At 42.2% G+C, this 18,198-nt stretch overlaps 1 protein-coding gene across 1 annotated transcript in view; it reads right to left on the minus strand.

The window, feature by feature from the left end:
• The window catches only part of SDK1 (sidekick cell adhesion molecule 1), a 982,297-nt gene that overhangs the window by 220,365 nt on the left and 743,734 nt on the right, over positions 1–18,198 (minus strand). The window lies entirely within an intron of this gene.

Below are 18,198 nucleotides of genomic sequence, written 5' to 3' on the forward strand. Positions count from 1 at the left end.
AACTAACTTTTTAAAAATGTTACAGTAAGTTGCATAATTAAATCAACTCAGTAAAGAGGACTGCAGGGTTTTACAGCTTCAAATAATTGACTTTTCAAAATATTTTGGATCAGAGATGACATCATTGACATTTATATTCATGAATTTTTCAGAACTTTAATTGTCCAGTCAAAAAAAGGAATGTCATTATTGCCTATTTTGCTTAATGCAGGCTTTGTTTTTTTAATTTTTTTACTTGATTTATTTTGAAACATTCTTGAGGATTTATGCAATCAAAACTTTTTGAAAACTTAATTTTCGAAGCCATTGAGGCCATTTTATTACTTTTATATTTAAATACGTACATATTTGGTAAAATTATTTTTGTGGATATTTTTAATACTATTATATATGTGTAGAGACATATTTTCTCATTGTAAATAAGAGACATTTTTTAATTAAAGAAAAGTCATCAAATGTGCCAAGCAGAGTAGTAAAAAAAGTTTCTACTCAGGAAATATAATGAAAATGATCTCAAATTCAGATTTGCATTTTCCAATAATCCTGTCTTCTTCTGCCTCAGCGTTGTAGTTAATGAAAAAGGAATCACAAGATGCAATGACGTCAGGCAAATTATGCTGGCACCCTTCCCTAAGCATTGATCTCACACAGAAAAAGATGAGAACTGGAAAAATTGTCTGGAGTCACACAATAAGAAGCAGGAGTATTTATGAGCGGGCCACAACTGTGTCAGACTGAATACAAGAAACCAGTTACAATGTCCTGCATTTAACAGCCAAAGCCAAAATTCCTTCTGCAATTGCAGAATCCCTCGTTTTGCCAGGCTGCATTAGAAACTGTCAGTAACATGTTTGAGACCAGTGAAGCACAGGAAAGAACAGAGGTACCACTTTCGAAGAATACCATTAGAAGACGTGTGGGTGACAGGCCAAATGACCCAGAGACAACCCAGTGTAGAAGATTATTAAATCAAACAAGCTTCTACTGCAGATTGATAAGTGCTGATGTTAGTAATGGCACCTGGTGTATACCATGAGTCTGAATCCCTCAAAATAGATGCTTCGAACATTTATTTATAGGACAAAAAATACTAGCTGTCTTTGATTATTTGCCCTGGTCATAGACTCTGGGCATGAAGAGTTCAGAGTCTGAGTTTCACTGGGGCTCAATACAGATATCTGCGAGGAAGTGGGGAGGCCAGGGATGGGCAGAAGGAGAAGCTGCCCCACACTCCAGCAGTAGTTGAGGCCTCAGTGGATCCTATGGGGAGCTCTGGAATAGCAGTGTCTTAAGTTGTCCTCAACTGACACAAGGGGATTGGGCTTTCTTATGGCCATGGAAGCCAGCCATTAGCCACAGGATGATCCATGGGAGGGGTGTCAACTTGGTCAGGCAGTTCCCAGAGGTCACAGCTGCAAGCCTGGCAGCCCATGTGCCAGCTGTAGGATACCTGTGTCACCTTGAAGAACTGACCTGGGTGGCAGCAGTGCAGTATCTACCGCATACCAGACAAGCTGCTGGGGATGAAAGGGTCAAAGCTTACATAAATACTTTGGAATACATAATAGACAAAAAAATTAAAAGTTTTGGATACCAATGCCAATAGAAAGGTATAAACACTTTATAGCAAAATTCAATCTGAAAAGCCTGGGAATCAAGAAATCTACTGTTGTATTCACAGAGAAGGTCTCTAGGCCTATAGAGCTGTATTCCTCATTAAGTGATGTTATCAGAATGAAATCCAAGACGCTATGGTCCCAATTGCTTTTTGCTTTGTGAAAAATATGGAATCAGAGTACTACTTTTAACAAAAGAAGTTGTTTATTTTCTTTCTTTCTCTTTCTTTCTTTCTTTCATTCGTCCGTCCGTTCATTTGTCTTGCTCTTTGCCTAGGCTGGGATGCAATGGTTCAGTCATGGTCCACTGCAGCCTCAACCTTCCAGGCTCAGGCAATCCTCCCAACTCAGCCTCCCGAGTAGCTGCAATTATGGGTGAATCATCATACTCAGCTAATTTTTTGTATTTTTTGCAAAGATGGGTCTTGCTATGTGGCCCAGGCTGGTCTCAAGCCCCTGGCTTCAGGCAATCCTCCCACCTCATCCTCCCAAAGTGTTGGGATTACAGGTAATGAGCCACCATGCCTAGCCCAAGAATTTCTTTTGAGAGAGTCAGACTCATGCTGCCCATCAAGTGTTGTTACTAACATCAGTCCTCTCAGTGTGCAATTTAATGATCTTCTAGATTAAGTTTGTCTCTGGTCATCTGACATGTCATCCATGCATCTTCAAACAATACTACTCAAAAGGGGAAACTTTTAAATTTCCTATTGCAATTTCAAATTGACATGCATTGGCTGTCCAAACAAAGAGTTTTGCAAGAATCTGTGAACAAAGCATCATTATTATCATCATTGTTGCTAATATTTTTGGTGAAGGGGTTACACTTTGAAGATTGGTTACAGCAGAGGTTACTGGTATCAAAAATGGCCTCTTAAATGACATTTTTGAGCATGTGAGTGAATGGAATAGATAGCTGCAAGGCTGTGCAATTATACCACCTCAGCTCAGGCTGCTATAACAAAAATATCATAGACTGTGTAGCTTATAAACAATAAACATTTATTTGTCACAGTTCTGCAAGCCAGGATGTCCAAGATCGAGGCAGATTTTGTGGCTGGTGAGGGCCTATGTTCTTATAGATGGTGCCTTCTAACTGTAATCTCATATGACAGAAGGGACTAGCTAGCTCTCAGAGGTCTCTTTCATAAGGGCACTAATCCCAACCAGCCCTCATAATCTAATCATCCCCCTCAAAGGCCCTATCTCCTAACACTATCACTTGAGGGCTACCATTTTAACATAAATTCTGAAGGTACACTAATAGTCAGACCATGGCATATACTAACATGAATGTGTAAAATGTATGGAGTCAAAGCAAAATTTCAACTATATTATGGAGTTAAAAACTGTGAGATATAATCAATTTTATAATTCTAAAGAAGTCAGTGTTTAAGCCCTAAAGAAAAATAATTAAGACTGGTAGAGTGGGATCCATGTAGGTCTACAGAAATGCCCATTATTTTGAAATACGTGGTAGTAAAAACATTTGATCAGATTCTAAATCCATTCACATTATCACAAAACCATTTATTACTTTTGTCAAAGAAATAAAAGGAAGAGCTGTTAACCTAAAGAAACACTCTACACTTATAGGATAATTTAAAGAGACTTTATCTGAATTCTAGTTAATGGCAAGAACAAAGTTTCTCTAAACTTAAGAAAAAGCAGTAAATAATCTCCTGGCAATTGTGACCTCCTATTTGGACAAAGGCTTTCTTGCCAATTGCGGCTTTCAAATATTTGAAGAGGTTATCATTAACAGCCTTGAAGAATAAAACCAGGTGTAGAAAATGTTATGTTCACCAATCAAGCTCAAGTTTCCCACTAAAAACCTTAAAGGAGATTTTTGATTTGGAAGGTTCATACAAATTCAGTCTTTAATAGTTATGGACTGAAACATACTTGAAGCATTTCAGCCCATTACAGTTATTATTATTATTATTGATTTGTAGATTTTCCCATCTTTATCTAGCAGGAGCCTCTTCAAGTAGCCCTAAGAGTCTTTTTGACAAGCCCACGTTGATAGTTAATAGTGTAGCCTCTTTGCTTTTTGGAATGACGAGATGTTCCAACCTCATTTTACACATTACCTGCATCTGACCTGCAATCATGTATTTATCCAAGAGGCTTATTTTTCTAGTACTAGGAAGCTCAATGACACTAGTGAAGTCTTATTTCTAGGCCTTTTTATACAAGAAATCCTCTTTTTTTAAAAGGTAAAATCACTATAGTCCCAATTCAGATTTAAAGTTTTGACTGGGGTGAAAATCTCAGTTCCCAAAGACATCAACATAATCACTCAGTTGCTGTAGCCCCACAACACTCATACAATGATTTTATATATACATATATATATATATATTTATATTTGAGACTATAATTTTAATATATATATTTATATATATTTACATATACAATTATATAAATAAATATATATATATTTGAGACTGAGTCTTGCTTTGTTGCCCAGGCTGGAGTGTAGTGGTTCAATCTTGGCTCACTGCAACCACTACCTCCCGGGTTCAAGCGATTCTTATAGTCCCACCTCAGCCTCCTGAGTAGCTGGGACTGTAGGCATGAACCACCATGCCTAGCTAATTTTTGCATTTTTAGTAGAGACGAGGTTTCATTATATTGTCCAGGCAGGTCTCAAACTCCTGACCTTGTGATCCTCCCACCTCGGCCTCCCAAAGTGCTAGAATTATAGCATGAGCCACCATGCCTGGTTACATATGACAGTCTTAAAGACACAAATCTGCCATGCCACTCCCACCAACACTCTGACAGCTGAAAACAGTTGAAGACCTTTTTTTTTGTCCTTTGAGTACATCCCACTAGGATGCACAGTCAAATTTTCATCTTTCAAAGTTACTTGAAATACTTTCCTTATTGTTATGCCACCAGCTCAGTACACAGTTCTGTCCCTTTGCTTAACTTTGCTTACAATTTTTTAGAATTTCTTTTCCAAGGTTTTTAAAATATTAATTTAGTGCTGGCCAGGCATGGTGGCTCACGCCTATAATCCCAGAACTTTGGGAGGCTAAGGCAGGTGGATTGCTTGAGGTCAGGAGTTCAAGACCAGCCTGACTAACATGGTAAAACCCTGTCTCTGCTAAAGAAAAAAAAAAAAAAAAAAAAAAAAAAAAAAAAAAAAAAAAAAAAAAAAAAAAAAAAAAAAAAAAAGATTAATTTAGTGCTATGAGTAGAAGATAAAATATATTTACATTCTTTCAAAGCCAATTCTATAAGCAAATGTATTCAGAGAAGCCCGATTTCTGTTTCCATGCCTTCTTTTCCCCCACAGCTCTAGTTCTCGAACTCTTCCTCTTTCTTTGTTATGACATGTAGTAATACCCCATTGTGTGGACATACCATGGTCTATTCAGTCTGACTCTTAATGATGGGCATTTTGGTAGAGTCTAGTCTTTTGCTATAACAAATGGTGTTGCAGTGAATAGTCTTGTACCTGTGTCTTTTCATTTGTTTGAAAGTTCATTTCTGGAACAAACTCCTAAAACCACAGTTGGTGAATCAGAAGGGAATATACAGGTTAACCAGTTATTACTATTATTGTCTTCCATTAAGGACTGTATCAGTTTGTGTTTTAAATGAAAAAGAATTAGAAACCTATTTTTTTTTTTTTTAGATGGAATGTTGCTCTGTTGCCAAGGCTGGAGTACAGTGGTGCAATCTCAGTTCACTGCAACCTGCGCCTCCCGGGTTCAAGTGATTCTCCTGCCTCAGCCTCTGGAGTAGCTGGGATTACAGATGCCCACCACCACACCTGGCGCTTTTTTTTTTTTTTGTATTTTTAGTAGAGATGGGGTCTCACGATGTCAGCCAGTCTGGTCTCGAATTCCTGACCTCAGGTGATCCACCCTCCTCGCCTCCCAAGGTGTGAGCCGCCATGACTGGCCTAAGAATTAGAAACATTTTTAAATGCTAAAGATAATTTTCATTTTGAAATATTTCAAATGTACAAATAATTTCGAATTGTATAAAAACATAAAAAACTATTTGAGGGTGAGCTGCTAGCATGAGCCCCATCGCCCCCAAATGCTGGAGTATGGACACTCACCAGGTAACCACAATATGGCCACTAAAACCAGGACATCGGCAGTGATGTGTCAATGCCTAATCTATGATTTCTCCTGTTTTCCCCACAATGTCTTCTGTAGCAACAGAATCCAATTTCGATCATATGTTGCATTTAGGTATCATGTCTCTTTCATCTTCTTCAATCTGGAGTAGTTCTTGACTTTCATGACCTTGTCATTTTTGGAGGCTGCAGTCTGATGTCATGTGCAATATGTTCCGAGTTTGAGTCCATCTGAGGTTTCTTTTTAACTAGATTCAGGCTTGTATTATACGTAGGAATAGCAGAGTGGAGGCTGTGTTCTTTTCATTGCATCCTATCCAGTGGTACACAATTTTGAATTGTCCCATTACTGGTGATCTTAACTGTAACCACTTACTGCCAGATTTCTCCAGGATCAAGTTATTCTCTTTTTTTTTTCTTTGTGATATATATATATTTTGTGAGGAGTATATCTCGTTCCTCATCGAACTTCTCCCACTAATTCTAGCACCCATTGATGTGTTTGGATTGAATTAATTAGGGGTTGTATCATTGCATTTCTAGTAGCAATGAATGATGGTGCCTCTTCCCCCTCCCCTGAGCCTCATCAGGGTATTGTCAAACTTTTGAATTTGTATCACACTGATTCGTGAGAAACAGTGACTCTGTGTAACGTCACTTTTTATGTGTGCTACTTTCACAAGGTTGAGCATGTTCTCCTGTGGTTACGGGCCATTTGCACTTCTGTTAACTCTTGTTTCACACTGATTGCCCATTTTTCTTTTTATTCTTTTCCTTCTCTGTTTTAGAAGCTCTTAATATAGAGATATTAACCATTTCTCTGAGATATAAACAGAAAATATTTTCCCCAATTTGCCATTTGCCTTGTTTTCTTTTGTTCATTGTATTTTTTGCATATAGAATATTTTGGCTTTTTAAAACTTGTAAATAGTCAACTCATCAATCTTGTCATTTATTCTTCTACATTTTGAGTCATGATTAGACAAGTTTTTCCCACTTCCAGGTTAGAGAGAATAAAGCTACTGTTTTATTCTAGTACTTGTACAGTTTCATATTTTTAATATTGTTTTTAATATTGATATCTCTGATTCACTTGGAATGTATCCTTGTATATGGGGATAGGGAATGGATATAGTTTTGTATTTTTTCCATATAGGTATCCACTTATTTCAATAATGCTTATCAAAAAGTCTATTTTATTCAGTTATTCAAGAAGCCCTTCGATTATACATTAAATTTGCATATCTAATAGGGTCCATTTATGGGTTTTCTGTTCTGTTCCATGTATCTTTTAGTCTTCCACCAACAGACATGCCATTTTAGTTATAGAGCTTTATAAATATGTTTAATACCTAAAGGAAACTAGTCTACCCTCACTATTTTTTATTTCAGGAGTTTCCTGGCTATTTTTGCTCATTTGTTTTTATGAATAAATTTTAAATTTTCTAGCTCTAGAAAAAAAATCTTATTTTATTGGGGATCATGTGACAATTCTAAATTGACACAGGGAAGACTAACTTCACTGTGATGTTGAGTCTTCCTGTTCAAGAACATGGTCCATTTGTTTACACCTACTCTAGTGACTTTCAGGAGCATTTGCAGTTTTCTTCAACTATGTTGAGTATTTCTTGTTAAGTTTAACCCCAGCTTTCTTTTCTTTTCTAATGTTATTCTGTTACTGCTGTAAATGGGATCTTATCTTTGATTATAACTTCAAGCTGTGTTTTGCCTGTGCATATGAAGTTGGTTAGTTTTTACATGCTGATTTTATAGCTTGCTAGTTTGCTAAATTCTTTATTGTTCATAGCAGTTTCCAATTATCAGATCTTATTATCTGCAAGTAAAGATAGTTTCATCACTTCCTTTTTGGGCCTTATACCTCTCCTTGCTTTCTCTTGTCTACAGCTGTGGCAAATGTGTCCAGTTCAATTTTAAGAGCAGAGAAGGCTGTGGGCATCCTTATGCTTCTGCCTCCAGCAGGGGTGCCTGTAGGGTTTCCCAATCAAGTAGATGGAGAACACACATCCAGGGGCTGGAGGTACATGCACAGTTTACCATATTGAATAAATATAAATACATTTCTATTTTATTATATGTTTGTACTCCAGATGGGGGTTGAATATTGGCAAATGTCAAAACTGTATTCTTGGAATAAATTCCACTTGAATACAATCTACCGTTTTAAAGGCACTGTTGGACAGCTGGCAGGGCTCATGTTTATGAGTCCCAGGTGTTACATTCTTCTACCTATCAATGCCTAAAGAAGGTTCCCAAATTAAAATGTGCATTAGAATCACCTGGAGGACATGTTGAAACACATATGAAAGTTCTGACCCAGTGGGTCTGGGGTGATGCCCAAGAATTTGTATTTCTAACAAGTTCCTAGGAGATGTGGATCCTGTTGGTCCATAGAACATCTTTGAGAACCACTGCTGTAAATTTCCTATACTAATTATTTTCTCCTCCCTCCCATCCTCCTTCCCTTCTAATCTACCAAATTTTCTACCTTCCTGTCTGCTTTCTTTCTTTCCTCTCTCTCTCTCCCTCCCTTCCTCCATTCTTCCCTTGGTTGTTGCTTTGAATATATCTAGATCCTAATTAATTGATTGATAGAAACCCCCTACTCTCATCCCCACAAGCCTCTTCTCCTCTCCTCTACCAGGACTGTGTGCTGCTGGTTACAGCCCCCAGAGTCTGTGACTATGTCCAGCAGGAATTTTCCCTGCCGCTGAAAAGAGAGACACACATTTTTATTTTCTATATTTAAGTCAAATAACGTGATGAAATTAATATAAAGCTTATTTGCAATACCCGTGAGTAAAGATAATTGCTATTCATCTTCCCTTCCATCTACGTAAATGGAGAAATAGTTGAAAATAATGGTTAGTCAGAGGAAACCTGTGCTGACCACAGAGCTACAGGATGTTTTGGAGATTTGCAACATGTCAAATAAAATTAATAAAGTGATATTAGGAGGTGCTGGGATAGCAATTCATGGGCCTTCTTTGGCCAGGTGAAAGTGAATATCCAGGCCTCTGTGGCAAGAAATGAGTGATTTCTACATCCTACTTAGCATCTTTATGGGACTGTACAAACCCCAACTAAATGTGCTAAGGAGCCCACTGAGAATGCTGTAAAATCAGCTGAATTTAGCACAGAAGGAAATCAGAGTGCACTGTCTGATATTCTAACATGCCCAGTTGAATTTACTAAAGCAACACCGCCTTACTTGTTACAGATAAAACATGAAATCTCAGTGTCTTAACACAGTGAAATTTCACCGTCCATGACCCTCAGGTGCAATATCAGTTCTCCTGGGTGCTGGGCAGCCTTCATGGACCATTCAGGGCCCACCTGCTGGCTCCCGTCTCCTCTAGCTGGCCAGGGACTGGGAGCCCAGCGGCCAGCCAGGGCAGCTGCTTCTACTCCACGCAAGAAGCATGAATCTTCATGTCCTTGCCACAACGGCACACTCCGTTTTTGATGATCCCAAATGTATAGTTTCAAATATGAGGGACTGATGTGTCTATCCAGAACTTAGTGGGGGTTCGCAGGTGTCCATTTCTCCAGGTTACCTCATAGAATTAAAGGTAAACACCTTTCAAACCAGGGAGCAGTGAGTTCATTACCTGGAAGAATTACTGGCCGCACACCACTGGGTGGGTGTATATATTACAATTTGTGTGCTGGGTGTTATCGTTAATTCCAGATTGTTCTGGGCCACGGCTGAGCTCTTGCGTCGTTATGGTTCTTGCAGTTCTGATACACCTGAAGGTTCTCAATGCATTAAACATTTCTATCGCATTATTAGGTTAACAAACCTTTGACGAATAAGCTCAAGTATCTTTTCTGATGGCCTTGAGAAGAAAATACTTTAACACTTAAAAAGTGTTGTGTGTCCCTTTCTGAACTTATTTTGTTTCCAAATCTTTATTTGCCTGGCATTGAGGAGAAGCATTTGGGGCCAGTGTTAAGGCTGGGGTCGGGGGCACATCAGATGGGGAGAGCCCGCAGGCCCTGGCAGGCTGTCTGCACACCGAGCCCTTGTGAACCCAGTCCTCTGACTCTGAAGCCAGTTGGAAACAAGATGATATTTCTATTCACGAAATACCAGTTTCATTCCTAAAATACATCTTCACTTGCACCAAACAGCAGGCTTACAAAACACAGGCCCAAGGCCGCCTCGAGTGGGTGGAAGCTCTAGCTGCTTGCTTGGGCTCCGGCCCACTTGGTGTCTCCTCCTCTTCCTCTCCTGACTCTCGCTTCCCATGCACCTGTCTGCATGCATTTTCCATGTCTGAACATTGCATGTTTGTGGTTTCTCTTCTGCTCTTCCCACAATCAGCCTTTCTCTCCAGCTGTGGGTCAAGTGGCCTTTCCACACAGTACGGGGACTGAGGCCCTGAGGGTGAGTGCTGCGGCCTGGTGTGTCCAGGGTGCTGAGCGGCATACCTCCCCAATGCTGGGGACACGTTCATGGGTATCATTTCCCCATGCACCCTCTAGGCTGCAGTCCAGATTCAGCATTTCCAGCAGGGAAGGGGGAGGAAAGAGTCTGCATTTAGGCTCCTGAGCAAAGTCAGGCTCAGCATGGGCGGCACCCAGGAAGGGTTGCTGTTGGATGTCATGACACAGAAAGACAGGAAGGCCTAACCCACATGTGACAGGGCTCAGGGCTGCTTTACTCTGAGATTTCGAGACAGCAAGAATAGGGGCAGAAGGCAGGGTGTGGTGCTAAAGATGGAGATTAAGCTGGCGCAGCTTCAGGCATTGAAACAGGAATGATAAGCCCTGTGTTTTTAATCAGATATCTATTTATGCTGTGTTTACTCACAGGTCAGGCATTGTGCTTGGATACGGGGATACAGATATGAATAGACAAATCCGACACAGCCCCTGCCCTCATGGGGTTCCTAGGCTAGCAGGAAAGACAGGCCTGTGAGTCACAAAACAAGGCGATGCTCATAGTAACTTAGACTGGTTTATCTTTCCACATGTCCTCTAGTAGCAGGTGAAGGGCAAGTCCCAGGAACCCCTTCCCTGTGTACACAGAGGTGATCTTCAGGGATACAAATGCTAAACCCCACCCTTCCTGCTCCACCGCAGGCCTCCACTCTGTGCCTCGGCTGGCGGCCCTGCTCATGCCCTCGCTTAGACCCTGTATGTCTTTACAGTTGGAGGGACAAGACAGGCTTCACAGCCCAGACCTGAAGAATCCTAGGTTTGATAGAGGCTTTTTCTGAAAGGGAGGTAAGAGTCAGTCAATCCAAACAGCCTGTATTGCTGGAATTCAGTATTCTTCAAACTGTAGGTCACAAATACACTCATGGATAGGGAAATCAATTCAGTGGTCACAGCTGTTTAAAGAATGAAACAGAATGGAATAGAACAGAAAATACCAAAGTGCATCCTACACTGAGAGAGTTGCTATTGTTCTATGAACGCTGTATCAGTGTGTGTATGTGCTGGGTTTCAATGCAAAATAGAGTTCTCATTGTGCACTGTAGTCCAAAGTACCCAGAGACCACTGCAAGCCCGCCCTCCATGGCAGCAGAGAGGAGCACTTACGCCTTTTCTATTCCACATAGTCACAGCAGGGGGAATCTGGAAGTAATTCTTCACCAGGCGTGATACATTTAGAATGGAAAAAAAAAAAAAAAAGGTAAATTGTAGTGATGGCAGATGATAGCCTGGGCTTGGGAGCCCAGCAGACCCAGGTTTTGGTTCTGGCATTTCTCAGCATTGTCTAGCTATGTCACCTTGGGAAAGTGAGTTGCCTCTATGAGATTCCATTTTTGCCTCTGTCAAATAGGGATATGATGCTTATCTTGCATGACCACCAGGGATGCATGGAATAAGACAGTGAGTGTAAGGGCGCAGCGTGGCACGGTGAAGGCTGGCATACAGTGGCTTCCCCTAAAGCACGAGCTTCCTGCTCTTTCCTCTCCTGCAGGTTCTACAAGACCAAATAAAGCCCATGCCTAATGGAATAGCCCATATCTATTTTGTTCAGCCTTTACTTAGTGTTTTAGGTAATGCTGGGAGAATCTGGAACATTATCCTATTCTGCAGGTACAGCCTGAGGTCTAGAAAGTTGGAGGGATTGAAAAACAAATCTTTTGTGCAATGTCACTTAATGCCAATTGAGAATTTCCCAAGAGGAGATAAGAATGGGGCTTGCAAACAGAGTGCGCATTTATAATCCTTGCTTTAGAAAACCTTTCACAGCCCAAGCGAACATTTAGGAGCTTTTACTAATGTTTTAGAAATGTGGATAACCAAATGTTTTTTCCATTTCTTTTAAAATATGAAATATTTCTCTTTCATTATAAGGTAATGTTCTGAAACCAGAATAAATCATTATAGCACATTTATAGCTGTTATAAGAAGAAAAATGATAAAGAAATAAAGCCAGGAAAAAAAGGTAAAATCTTGGTGTGCTCAGAATGATGGTTTATAGCATAATTTGTCTTTGGACCCCTTATAGAAAAACCAACATCTGCATCTTAATGGATGAACTTCAAAAAACGGATAGATGGAGTTTGCATATCCATACAGACTTATTTTAGGACAAAAGTGTAATCTATGACACTTTCTATCCTGGCCAGGTCTAGCTTTCCACACTCAGGTTCACCTGAAAACTTCACAGCCATGTTATTTCTCTCTGTGTCTTTCATCCCTATTTGAACACTTTCTAGCAAAAACTGAATTTGTGAGCCAAACAGCGAATCAGCATCGAAAGTGAACTACTGATTGCTTCAAAGCTACATTATTAGAAAGTTGCTGAAGTCGACACTGGCAGTAAGAAAAATGTTTTTAATTATACTGGGCACTTAGTTATACACGGCTTACACTCCACAGATTTTTTCCACTCGAAACCAACAGCGTATTGATTTCTGAGTAAATTTAAGTTATCTGAATTTAAAATTCTTGAGTAAATTTATTTTCCATTTCATTGTGGGTAATCATCATGGAAATCTGACATGCAGAACTGAGGCTGTTGGAGTTTCAGGCCACAGCTTCTAAGACAGCGTCAACATTTCCTCTCACCCCTCGCAAAGTTCACTTGGCTGAAACTGTGTTAGAGCTTTGCTGCTCAATTTGTAAGTTAATATGTCCCGTTTTAAAATGCCTTGAGCTGAAAAGGTCATGGAGGCACTGTTAATAAAATCTATTAAATGCGATTGGTGGACAAGATAATGGTGGATGGTAGATGGAGGGGGATAAGAAAAGCCAGGAAAGTTAGAGGGTTTATATTAAGTAATCCCCATGTGTCCAAGGTGCTAGCCCATGCTGAGAACTTGCAAAGAACGGGAGTTGACAAACCATGCATTTTAAATATATCTTAGCCATATATGGGATTGAAAAGGAAAATGAGGCGTGACCAGTGAGTAGTAGGTTCAAATGGCTTCAGGGGTCAACATCGTACTGCGCTGACTACCTGCTGCTGATCTTCCTTAAAGATCTGCCTTGAAGGAAACACATCTGAGACCAAAAATCATGCTCTAAAAGAATGAGCTGCTACCTCCCCCCTGCAGCAAACAGCTTTTCTATTGCTCCGTGCCTGCTGCTGGTGCCAATCAGGGCAGCCTGCATGCCCTCCCCTCCCTCAGCCCAGCAAATGCTGCATCACTGCTAAGTTCTCTTTGAGACGGACAGCCTAGCAAGTTCCACACCCACCTCATGATAGCGCACAGGGCCCCATCTTTCCCTGGCGTTCTGATAGTTTCTCAAGAGGCGCTCAGTCCAAGGGCCTTATTAAAGTCAAGATGAATTACTTCTCATTTCCCCGGATGCATCAAGCTGCCATTTGCTGAAGGGAGGAGGAAAAATGAGGCTGGCTGGCCTAGGGCTTCCTTCCCCTCCTGGCTGGGCATCTCCTGCCTTCTGCATGCTCTCTGACACACTGTCAAATTCTGTTTGTAGACATTACAATAATTTCCCAAATTATGCTGACAAATAATTAATTTTATGAGTTATGCTTTCCCTTTCAGTATAAAGGCGTTTTAATTACTCCCTTTTCAGCTTCAAGGACCTACTCAGGCCTCTAGGCTGCCTTGACAATCAGTGCTAATAGCTGGGGGGGTACTTCAGGCCCCTAAGTGGGGCTCCCAGCAGCAAATAAGCATTGAGCACTTCATGCCCAAACAGCTCCATGGAGCTGGGGCCTGAAGTTGAGAGGCCCTCAGGGGAATGCTGGGGCCTGAGGCTGAGGGTCCCTCGGGGGATGGGTGGGGAGCCTCAAGGGATGGGTGAGCCGCCAGGGCCTGGAGGACCTGTGCATTTGCAGTTTTCACTCAGTGTGAGTTTTCACTCAGGAGCCCATTGTCAGGAAATTTCATCTCACTTAGAAAGTGAGGCAGAAGCTGTGAGCTTCCCCTCCCATATCCATTCCCTCTTCCTTCCTTAACAAGGGACAGAGATGTGTCCGGCTGAAAGGCCACACTGCCAGCCTCTCCCACACAGAGAGAATTCCAGGAATTGTAAGCAGAGTCAGCAACAAATGGGACTTCTATGGAAGTTCCTTAAAGGTGGGCATACTTGTTCCTGAGGCACAACCCTGAGCCTTCCTCCTCCTTGCCTTCTTGAGTGGGGATGCAACGGCTGACACTGTAGCAGCAGGTGTGCAATTTGAGGCACGTGCTGAAGTGGCAGGCAAAAACACAAAGACCCCTGAATCTATGATGACCCTGAAGCTGCCACTATGACTCTGCCCCACCCACTGCCCACTGCCCAACCCCCTGATGTGAGAAAACTAAAAACACTGCTCCATCTTGTTAAGCTCCTGTCACTGTGGGTCTGTTTCTAGCAGCGAGACACCATTCCTAAGCAACACAGACAGCTGCAAACTCTTAGGTGCCCCCACCATGTGGATCACAGTGAGTGCCTCTTTAGCCACGGCCCTCGAGTCCACAGCACGTTTTCTGGGTGCTGACTGAGGACTCTTTGAAGCACACCCAGGACCCCAATCTGTAGATAGATGAGGGGTGACTGTGTATGAGTGAGGCTGATCTCTTCAACTTCCTGCTCATATTTCATGAATGTCAGTCTCACCTCTGGGGCCAGACTGCAGGTCCCCAAGGATGATGACATGCCAGGCATCTTCCCTACCCTCGGAGTCAGGGTCTGTCCCACAACTCCGCACATGCCGCAGGCCCTCACATCAGTTCTTGAGTCTGTTTGATTTTACTGTCAGCAAGATTGCCCCCACATCTCTTCCTTTGCGATGGCCCCTATGGAAGCATTCAAAAACTGTAGCAGACACTTGTCATAGTGGAAAAAGGAATACAGACAAAGCACCACTGCTGGCACGTGTGAGATGTCTCATCTTCAAAGTCTTTTCACACATAGTATCTCATCTTCTTTTCACAGTGCCCTTGGAGTCAGGACAGTTCTACAAGTGGAAACTGGAGGCTCGGAATGGGTACAGGTGTTTTTGAAGGCACATTAGCAGTAAATGCGGAGAGTGAGGCCTGGATAGACTCCCAGGAAGGGATCTTTTGGGAGTCATGCATCCAGAAAGATGTCTGAATATATATGTGTGTGTGAAACCTGTCATGCTCACCCAGCTGCCATCCCGGTTCCCCTGAAGCATTCACGTTCCCTCTTGTCACTCTGCTTCCTCACGTGTCACCTTCTAGGCAGATCCCTCTCTGTCCTGTTCATTACGTCTTCCTCTCCAAAGCCAGGCAAGCATTGCACCGTCTTCCCTTCACCTTCCCAGCTCTTTCCAAACTGGTGATCTGATGTCGTCTCCTAGCTGTGTCCTGTCGCGGAGGGGAATGTGGATTTGGGACAGAATTCATATGCTCGCTTCATTCTGTTCCGTGGTGGCGTGGCTGACTGGGATGTCCTTGAATAGCTCAGAGGGATAAGTGCAGTTGACTATACCAAGGCATCAAGGCTGTGTAGATAGCCGTGTCCCACAGGCCATGGGCCACCTCCTCCTGCAGCCTGCCACATGCCTGACACCAGCCACATCCAAAGGACAGTGTCCTAATGCTTTGGTCAGTAAGCATTATCACCCCCAATTTGTTCTGGGACTCAGCATGTCCCTTGAACAAAGAAGGGTCAGATGGGTAATGCCTGGCATCTTGAAGCTGTCACAAGCCTGAAATGTTCTGCCTAGTGACCCAGGAATGGGTATAGGGTTGGAGTCAGGGTCTGGAAGAAAGGCATGACATGACCTGCCCAATCCCAGCAAGTTCCAGGGAGATTCCCCAGGGGCAATTACCATCCCACCAAGCACACAGGAGTCCGAAACATGCAGAGAGGGAGGGCTGAGTTCCTCACAGGGAAGACAGAGCCACCTGTGTTTCCACACTGGGCTTAGTAGGGAACAAAAGAGGGCCATCCATGTCCATACAAAGGTGTTCCAGGGAGTGCCAAAGTGGAAGACATGAAGACAGGAATTACGACTGTGTCTGCTGGATGTCCCGAGACCCATGAGGGACTGCGTGCTGACCACCAATGTCAAACACCCAAGCAAGGGAAGGATGGTGTTGCTAAAGAGCCATGCTGCAGATGGGAAACTGCATGTGCAGCATTATTTACTCATGAATAGCGGGTTTTTTTTTTTTTTTAAAGCAGGCATGATAAACCAGATAGGGGACAATCCAAGTCAGGTTCTCATCATATCTGGGAAAAAGTTTGTTCCCAGAGCAAAGCATAATTTAATAATTTCCCCATCCAGAAGACTGCTTGGATATGGAGGTGGGAACCCACCCACTGAGCCACCATCTTAGGGGGAACCCTGTGCCCCAGCCCACTAGTCTAAGTGCAGTCCCTCACCAACTAGGCTGAAATCTCCTCTCAAGTCCTAGTGACATCAGAGGAAGCTAATATTGCTCAGAGAACAGCGATCTTGTCTCGGGAGCCTGGATATCAGTGCTGGTTCTGCCTTTGTGGCCATGTGATTTCAGACCAACTAAATTCCAGCTAGCTAATATTCAGCTTCCTTATGAACAAGTGCCTGAATATGAAACTTGCCCTGCTCTATCTTATAAATTGTCTGCACTTTGAGGAAGGTGTCCAGGCCCTATTCCTGTTTTTATACTCAGTCCCATTGTACAGGAGGCACTGGGCCTATTCCTGTTTTTATACCCAGCCCCATTGCACAGGAGGCACTAGGAGGTGCTTGTGGAGCAGAAGCTGCATTTGTTTACAGAGTTGCTGGAAGGCACAACCCTGGAATCCATGTAAGCTGTTTTGAAAATGATGGCATCCCACCTAGACTTACATTCCTAACCCTTCTCGTTGCCAGCCTTCGGAGCTGGGGGATATGCATCACTTCATTTTTTTGTCTCTGGAGTCCCTGCTGCCCTTCTCTGCTCCCCGCCTCCCACCTTCCCATGCACAGATTCCTCCTCCTAATGCAGCATTTTGCTCATGCTACTCACAGCTCTTAAGCCTTTAATGGTTCCCCAATGCCAACTGAATAAAAGCCAGAGTCCAAAGCCTCAAAGCCCTTCTCAATTAGGTGGAGATCCACTTCCCTCTGCCCCACGCAGAACGCAAATGCACCATCAAGAAAATGAAACAGTCATGATTAATAGTAATAAGGGATTACTAACAGCAATATGAGTCTTTTAAATGTTTCTAAGTTTACTGTTATTTTATTAAATACCCTAATTAAAGCACATGCTAACTGTCCAGGTTTTCAGCCATTTTCCTTTTTAAATGAGTAATCAAGAATCACTTGCAGATGGACAGGCCCTTCCCGGCTGTCCTGTGTTTTAAATATTTCTGCTAGTCACTGTGCAGGCAGAACTGACTGCACTTAATTTATAAAGGAGGATTTATGGACTTACAGATGACAACAGACAGCCAATCAATAAGGGATGATAATAACAGCATGTAATATCAAGGAACATTAGGTCTCAGGCATGATTTGGGGAGAGAAGTGGGCAGTTAGAAACCTTATCATTTGAAAAAGGTCAAGGTCTGGTAGCAATAAAAATGCCTAAGCAAATAAAATCACACCTGTGAATCAGGCAAGGGCATAAATCGTAGAGTGAAAAAGGATTTTAGACTTTGTAGAAAAATTGCTTCCCTGGGCAAGGATTTGGGCTGCTGTAGGACAAATGAGGCTGCGTTGGGAGAGGGTCTATTTATTCCTGCTAAGAGCAGTAACAGTGAGATGCAGATGCAGAGGGGGTTTCCAACCCTCGCACCTCCTGGGGCTAACACCTGCATCCTTCAAAAACAGTGGAGGAACCAGATGTGGTGGAGAGCCTGCAATGCCATGCCCAGGTCTCACCACGTATAGTTAAGAACCACTGGTTCTATGACATTTATGTCTAGTCAATTTTTTCCAGGGGTGGGGGCAGTTTTTATCGATCGAGTAGATTGTCTGCTTGTGTAACTGAAAAAGGCAACCAAAGAAAAGTACCAAGTTGTAAATTCTATGACCAATAATCATGTTATATCTTTAAAAATACTGTGAAGAATAATCATGCTCTTTGAAAAACACTCACAGTA

Source organism: Cebus imitator, unplaced genomic scaffold, assembly GCF_001604975.1.
Source record: "Cebus imitator isolate Cc_AM_T3 unplaced genomic scaffold, Cebus_imitator-1.0 Scaffold82, whole genome shotgun sequence".
In the NCBI taxonomy this organism is placed as follows: domain Eukaryota; kingdom Metazoa; phylum Chordata; class Mammalia; order Primates; family Cebidae; genus Cebus; species Cebus imitator.